This window comes from Stegastes partitus, unplaced genomic scaffold (assembly GCF_000690725.1).
Source record: "Stegastes partitus isolate 25-593 unplaced genomic scaffold, Stegastes_partitus-1.0.2 Scaffold28, whole genome shotgun sequence".
Taxonomy (NCBI): Eukaryota; Metazoa; Chordata; class Actinopteri; family Pomacentridae; genus Stegastes; species Stegastes partitus.
In genome coordinates, this window is record NW_007577759.1 from 786,931 (window position 1) to 795,934 (window position 9,004).

The window sequence follows — 9,004 nt, forward strand, 5'->3', positions numbered from 1 at the left end:
TCTTATGGGCAGTTTTTTTGTTTTTTAAGAAAATATATATGAGTGTAAATGCATGATCGAGGGGAGCCTCTTGTGAATGTTGAATGCTTTCTGACATGAGAGGGAACAACTCATTTTTTCGCCTTCAGTTTTTGACTGGGGGTTTATTTTCATCAGAGCAGGCAGAGTGAGCTGGCAGTGGAGTCACGTCAGTCTGGTCTGCAGTGCAACGTTTCTTGTGTGTGTGTGTGTGTGTGTGTGAGAGAGAGTGTGTGTGAGTGTGTGTGTGTTGCCTCCTCACGCGTGGTTAAAGTAGTGCATGTGCGTGATTACTTATGAGGAACGTCATGGGCTTATATGCCCCCTCTTTATTCAATAATAAGAGCCCTGTCACATCTATCTATCTATCTATCTATCTATCTATCTATCTATCTATCTATCTATCTATGATTTTAAAAATTGAAAAAAAATAACCAGAAAACAAATCCAAATGTATGGAAATCACTCCCCTCCACCTTCTCTTTTCGTACCCTCTGCACACAGTTCGCCTCTTAACCTGATGCTGCAGGTGCGTGTGCATATTTTAACAATAATAATAATAATAATAACAAGGCAAAAAAAGAAGAAAAAAAAAAAAGAAAGAAAGAAAAATCCCCTCCAACAAACCCCACCCCAGCAGCTCTTCTCCCCTCCGTAGAATTAATGCCATTGTAATGCAAGCGGAGTATCGTTTCAAGCTGCCTCCCTTCTCTCTCTCTCTCTCTCTCTCTCTCTCTCTCTCTCTCTCTCTCTCAAAGCCAGACGCCACCGCTGCATGTGACTCGATTTTTTTCTCTCATTTATTTATTTATTTATTTGTCTCGCGCGTGCACGTGCGGGAATGCATAACCAACACGTGCCCGCGTGCGCGTGGCGGTTTTTTGACGACGCGCACGCCCGAGCCGCGACGGATAGTGGAGAGGAGAGGAAAGTGCGGCGACTGTCGCTGCTGCATTTTCTCCAACGAAGAGGAGGATTTTTCTTTTCTTTTCTTTTCTTTTTTCTAGCAGGCAACAATAGAAAGCTTCTCTTTTCCAAAACAGTGCAAGTGATCAGTTGAGCCGAAATATCCAATGACGCTGCTTAAACAAATGGCACACAGAAAGAGAGAGAGGAGGACTTGAATCCTCACAGCTCCATCTCTGGGCAGGTGATGGGAACGGATAGTGAAGTGTGTGTGCGCGCGCGCGCGTGTGTGTGTGTGTGTGCAGGACTAAACGGAGAGAGATGGATGACGGTAATTTAGGTGAGAGATGTGCAGGTTATGGGGAAATAATCACTCGCTGTGAACAGTGCTTTTGAATTTTTAAAGAAGGAATATTGACTAACTACGCCCCCCTCCCTTCGCCCTTCTGTTTGTGCATCTATCATGACGCTGTATGTGTTGATAATTTGTCTGCTTTCACACAAACTTAAAGTACCAACTGTGGTGAATCCAGGTGCCATGTGTTGCACATTGTCACAACTTGCTGTGACCTTTGTGTGTTTGTTCAGGTGAGTTGGTACATGTGCGCACACAGGTGTGTGTCATTTTTTTTGTATTGCGTGTTTTACAGGTGTTTTGCTCAGGCTTGCACAGTCAATCTTAAACACGGCATTGTGTTTTCGTATGTGTGTCTCATGTGTTTGTCCGTTTGACCTTTTAGAGTTTCATCATTCACGCATCACTGTGTTCATGTGAGAGGATGTGAGTAGCCACACATGCAAGTCCATATCTATTTGCTCTTTGGAGCGTTTGTCCAGAACTCAAACTACCAGGATTGTTGTCTCTTCTAAAAGAAAAAAAAACAAAACAGCCATGACCCTGAAAGGTTTTTCTGAGTGTAGTCAACAGCTGCCTTCTGACACGATCTTAACACCACCACATTCTTTTTTCGGCTTGCTCCACAGACAGACAATAGCAGATGAAGTCTCATTTTGGTTTATTTGGAGGCAGTGGAGAGCATTTTAGAAGAGATAAAGCCACCAGAGGTTGAAGAGGGCTTTTTTTTTTTTTTTGGTCAGAGTGGACCAGTATGCTGTTCACAGGGGAGGAATGTCTTAATTTGGTGTGTGATGTCACCTGACTGGAGATTCCAGAGGCTCTGTGAGTAGTTCCAGTCCTGGACTGTTCTTGCCAGTGGCATGCTTTAGCTTTGGCTGGGTCACTCAAAACCACACCTGTCCACTAGGCAGCAGCAGGCAGGACTGCCCTCTGGCTGCCTCCAGCCGAGGCCGGAGCAGGAGACAGAGTGAGAGATAAACCCAAGTGCAGGACCTCAGTTCAATTACTGCTGCAAAGCTTTATTTGCTCTTGCCTTTTTCACCTCCTGGGTTGGTGCATCTCACAGTCTCAGCGCGTTGGAACTCGGCTGCTGCTGTTGCTGAGGCTCTTGAGCGTGGACTTAGTGTCTGCTACTTAACAGTGTCTGCTTCCCTTTCGCCCTGCCTCTGGTTTCATCTTTTATCCTTCATCCAGCAAAACAGGGCAGAGCAGAGTTTCTGCAGGTGTGGATGAATCAGTGCAAATATTTTCTTTGCTGTGGTGTCCACATGTGGGTACTGAGATGAAGAGAAACACTGAGCAAATCAAAGTGTTCTGTTCATGGAGGTCGCCCAGCAAACGAGGATGAAGAAAGCATGAGGGCGGGCCAGAGTGCATGGTCAGAAGGTGATGTTGCCAAATTTGCTGGGTACCTGTCGTTCTGGCAGTTTTACAAGCAGACACGAATCCACTGTGACTGCAGCCTGTAGTTCCCATTCTGCGGAGCATTAAGAGTGACTTGCCTCAATCAGTCGTTCTGAGGAATAAATCAGGCTGTTGTAGAAGACAAAAGCGTGCTTCCCCCCTGTGAGCTGCTTTCTGCAATCAGCCATAAGCTGGCATCTTCTCTGACTCACTGTTTCAGGCCGAGTCCAGTGTGACATACGCGTGCACAGGTGCACACACACATACACATTTATGCCTACTCATGCACGCTTACTCATATAGGCAGACATGCACACTGATCTACATAGACATTCTTGAGTATGTGTACGCATGCTTGCATACTACGCAAAAATGCATATGGTGCACAAACAGACTACATGGTTACATGTACATTCAACTGAATGTAGTGCATGTGCACACAAATGCAGACGTACATGCTTACAGCTGCTTTCAAGAATCTTACAACATCTACAGGGAAAATCATTGTGTAGTTAGTCTGTTGTGTCTTAAATGCAAAAAAGTTAATAAAATGATCATGGTACGTGCTTTGTCTGAGCACAATGAAAACACAACCAGACATTCATTTGAAGGACATTTAAAGGATTGCTGTAGTTACTAACTGAAAAATCTTGGTATCAATTTAGAAGCCAAACATAGTTCTAAGAAACATGGAAAAGGGATTAAAGAGCATTGAAATACAGCTTTGCATATTTTAGACAAATGAGAAATTTGTTTCCTATCAATGCTGCCAACATACACCATTTATGAATCCCTTGATCCTTTCTCACATTTATTGTGCGACAGCCTATCGGCAGGCTGAAGAAACCAGTTAGGACTGATATAAACAGGCATTTAACAACACTGGAAAATTTATAGGACTTACATTTAGATGATATTTTCTTGTGTCTTAAAATATCTGTCACTCAGTGTAACAGGGTAGGGACGGTACATTGTACTTCTAAAATCCTGAATAAACAGTCATATCTGTTGAGTTCCAACTATTACAGACTTTAATCAAATGCAAATCTGCTGGACAACATTTTGTATCATTTTGTATAACCTGATCTGTTATGTGACTCTGTACCTCTCAAGATTGAGAACATTGATATTTCTGTAGAATGTGTTCCATAACAGATCGTGCTGTACCTTCTTTTTTGTCACACTGCATTTGGGCAATCCAGTTTTTTCTTTTTAGGTTTTTGCTCAGTCAGTTTGTCAGCAAGAAAAAGAAGAATTTACATCAAAGTCTTCCAATTCTACTGTAGGACTTGTTACATTCACAGCTGTTCCTGAAAACAATGTAAGTGACGAACAAAAAATACCCCAAAGGCAAGGGGGCGTAAACAACAGTGCTGTAAGTGATGATAAAATAGCTATTGGAATAATAAGAATAAAACTTATCCCTGCAAAGCATTATCGTAAACAAAAATGTATAATTAATGGAGTGTATTGTACAGCTGAATAGCAGAACATAAATGAATAAGGTAAAATTAGTAAGTAATTCAAATAAACCGAGATTAGTCAACACAATAACTGCTTATGCACAACTCATGCAAGTAAATCATATGTGTATATATGCATGTTTGTCTGTGTGTGTGTGTATATATACTGTAAAGACTACACATTGGCAGTCATACAAATGCATATGTTTACATAAAGGTTCCACTTAGATATACATTTATATGCCCACATTTGAAAATTGAGGTAAAGGCTTTTTAATTACCGACAAGTATACACACCCCCGCATCCATGCTCGCGCACATACACACTCACAAACATTCACAACACAATGCAAGGCAAAACAAGCAGTTAAATCAAAAGCTAAAGCCAGAGATGGCCTGCAAATCTCTGTAGGCAACTACATTATGCAACCAGTTGATATTTACACACTCAAATATTCATATCTCCATTGAAACGGTATGGTTTATGAACACTACGTGAAGGGATACCAAGAAACACACTGCTCAGCTCCGTGTTTAGAATACGTGCTAACCTGAGATAAGGATTTCAGAGGCCCCTGTGCTGCATCTTTGTACCACCCTATTTTCTGTATACAAAAACACTCAACAAACTAATTTGTCATGCACGACTATGTATGCGCATGCAAGCACACAACATGGTAGCTAAAGTAATGCAAATAAAATTGAAATGTCTGCTATGTCTTGAGATTTTAGCATCTTAAGTTCACAGAAACATGGCCAGTAGTTTTCCTGCATGTGTTAGACAGTTTTATGTTGTACAAATCACAGTTAGTGAGTTGTACCTCAGTGTCACATGATGCCACTGATAGTACAAATATGGATCATCTCAGTTGGACTCTGTTCTTTTATCATATATATTTATCCATGTAGCGCCTGCATTTAACCAGATCCCTACAAATATGTCATCTGTTCATAAGATTTAACACAAACGTTGCATATATAATTATAATGGGGTTTTTTTCCCAGTCACTTCAATACAGCTTCATGCTGCCAGCCTCTAGTGAGCATTAGGGGAAGTGCATCCTAAGAATCTTCTGCAATAACTACAGCATTCAGCTCTGATGCACGGATGTCCTCTTAAGATTTAAAAATACCATTCTAACACCTCTGCTACAGCAAGCGTGTTTAAATTCTGCAACGCTTTTTGAGTTTCTCTGTGTCTCCTGCGGGTGCCTTCGATCACTCTCTCGCTTACTTCGTCTCATCTTGATTGGTTTGTCTCCATGCTGGCTCTTGTCTCCCCTTCCATCGCAAAACACACAGACCTCTACTCATGAAAACACACTGAACTTATACACACAAACAGTGGAAATTAAGCAAGTAGGGCCACGGAGCGGAGGCAGACCACACAACAGCAGCAGCACTCTCACTCGTCAGTTTACATAACACTGATTATAACCCTGAGATTTAGCCAACCAACGTGCAACAGTTTAGTTTGGCCTGGGCATTAAAATCTCACTGACCATCTGTTCAACTGCTTAGTTGCTTTCCTTCAAATACTTTTTCCTGGGCGCTGATCCTACCTAGTGCAACTGTGCACTGCTGCCACTCAAGTCTCAGGGAGCAGTTTTACTGAAAATCAACAGCACTAATAAGCAGTTTTAAATATAGTTTTGTTCTTTTGTCATGCTGTCTCTGTATATTCTTAATACTACTGGTGTTACTCTATTCATATTAATGATGTGACTGTACTTGTTTTTTCTTTTAAGTGCTTTCTTGTTTCTGTTTTTTTCTAACTTTCTCCTTGCTGGAAACAAACCAGGCTACTTAATTGCATGAAAACCCAAAACCTTTATTCATTTTAAAAATTCAAAGTGGCAGTTAATCAACTGTGGCTTGGCCTCCTAATAAGTCTTTATCTTTGCCATTGGTATGGAGATATTAGTCTTGACTGCTTGCTTTGAATTCTAAAGACCAACAATCTGTTTTCTTATGTGTAGTTACACACTTGAGTGCACTCCTCTATGCTTTTGCAATCAGTTTCATATCAAAATTCCATTGTAAAATATATAAATCTGTTGCTATGTTGCTGCATGTCATGTTACTTTTGCAGAATAAATCATGGATTTTCAATAATATATTCACATTTGAAAAGAAACTTGCAAACCAGATTGCAACAAACTGTCATTCTGACATTGAATGTTTGCCATCAAGATTAATTGTTCTAAAGTCAAAGTAGATTTTTACAGGACAGATATTCAATATATCAAGAGTCCTATGAGCAGAGGGGACAAAAAGAGCTTTTGTTTTCAGTATTAACTTTCTGTTGTCTCTTCTCTTCTCTTCTCTTCTCTTCTCTTCTCTTCTCTTCTCTTCTCTTCTCTTCTCTTCTCTTCTCTTCTCTTCTTTCTTCCCTTCTTCGAGTTTGCGTAAATGCAACGCAGATGTTTGACTTTGCTGTATTCATGCACTACGTGATGTTAATTACTACACTGCACAACAGGTATTATTGAGAATTTATTACAATGACAGTTGGGTATTCATTCCATTCAGCAGGACTTGTTTATTAGATTCGGAGAGGTTATTGCTCCGTATATTCTTACAAAGCTTTCTTGGCAACACACCTCACATCGCTGAATGTTATCCAGGCCAGCTGTTGGATGCAGCCAAACAGAGCTGCAGATCATGAAAAATGCCATTCCAGCATTAACCTATTAGTTGCTCGTTGCTGTGCAGTTGGCCTTTATTCTCCATCTGTTAGCTGTCTTTGTCTTCCTGAGGTCTCGGAGATGTGAAGTTAACCCTCGACCGCGGACGCCACCACATATAAACTCATATATGTTTATTTGTCTTTTAATGTTGCTTAATGGCATGCGTCGGCATCAGTGTTTATGATATCAAACTGTTGCTATGCTCTGTGATCCTCTGAGAATGCACAGCAACTAATATGTGGTTGCATCCGTGCTTATTTATGTTACGAAGGTCAACTGAATGTTATAGTTGAGCAGCCCCCTGTACGTGTAATTGGAAATAAACCTCCTCAATGATATACTCCGCTTTCATACTGTTGTGCCTTTGTCCAATATTTCCTCCAAGTGCAGTTTACAAGTTCGAGTAATGACATTAATGGATCATAAACTTTCTTCCCTCTCCAGATGTGATGGAGAAATTACAGTGTAGTACCATTAACTATGACAATTATATGGAATGACAGTTCCCCTCAAACATCCCACTGATCCCAAAATAAAGATAGAGCGAGAGAGATAGAGTAGATAGACGGAGAGAGAGAGAGAGATGTTCTCTGATTGTTAGCACAAGGTAATGAAACACTGAAAAGGTGACATTATCAACATGTGGGCTGAGAGATTCAGTGAGACTGTTGCTGCCTCTATTTCTGGAGGTGTAGGAGTATTTGTGTATGCATGTGTGTGCGTTTGTGTGAGTGTGTCTGTGTGATTGAGAATGGTGTCGGAGTTGCGCGAGTGTATGTGTGTGAAAGAGAGAAAGTGACAGAATAAAAACAGAGATGGAGAGACAGAACGGAGAAAAAGAAAGACTTTTTTTTTTCACACGTCTCCCAACTCATTAGAGCCTATCATTCAGTCATTCAGCAAAACTGTGAATTTGTATGTAGAGTGCTATTCTGGGTTACAGCCACATAAAAAAAGTTGCTCTTCAGTTCTCACCATGTAGCCAAGCTGAGAATATTTCTTTTTGACTCGGATCCGTATGATTAATGCCTGAAGAGTTATTGTTAGCATATCTCAAAATGTCAAACAGTGAACAAAGCAGAACAATAGCCTGCTGTACAAATTCAAGAACGCACTCACTTCAAAAACATCACTTCCCACAATTAATCTATATGCTTGTGTCTGAGGATCATTGTACTGTGAAAATGCTTTGAAACAAGCTCAGATTTCTTCCACCATTGTTAAAATGTGTGGAATCAGTGATTGTGCTTTTGCTGCTGCAGAATGCTTTGAAGCTACCCTTGCCATTAGGTCTCTGCAGAAAAAGAAAAAAAAAAATCTGCTTATGTGGGTTAACTCATGACAGGCACATTTTCACAGTTAGACTCTGCAAAATCAGTTACATATACCATGTTCTAAAATATAAAAGTCTCAAAACAGCTTTAGCATCAGCTAAAAGAACTGTCCTAAAAGTTATTTAATTGAATGCAGCGGTTGCTAAATAAGGCCTGAGGCATCTGAAAATGGCTCAGTTGCACATATAACAAGAGAATAGGGCTTGAAGAAATCCCTTAAAATCAATATCATGGTTTATTGTCACATTTACCTCATTAGCAATTCATTTCAGGAGTATTTTATGACTTGTGCACAAATTATATCATATAAGTAGATCTTCTGTGTATTCTTATTTATGCTGTGCAGTAAAGAAACAAACAAAATGGAACAAAAATATGGATTTGATGCTCACCAGGTTGAGTAGTCGCAGATTCAATTGCAGCATCTCCGAACAGAAGAGCTCCCAGGTGAGATATGCAGTTTTTGCTGCTACCTTTTCGAAGGCATGCACGTGGCATAGTCTATGACAAGTTGAAACACACTGGCTTTGTTTCCCTTCAGAGTGGCAGTACTGTAAATAGCTTTGTTTTGTTCTGTATCGTGTTTACTAAAGCCAAAGTGGGCCCACACGACCGACACATCTTCTTTTTTCCTGCACCATCTCTGCTTCTGTTTCTTCCAACACTGAGCCGATTTTCACTGTCCTCATGAGTCACATCAATTAAAACTGATAGCTGCTCGAAAAGGTGTGAACATGCCAACCGTATGTGCATGAGAACGTGAACACAGAGTATAAGCATGTGCTTTAGTTGTTTGTTTAGTTGTTATGGGCAAATTAGCTCCAGAATATT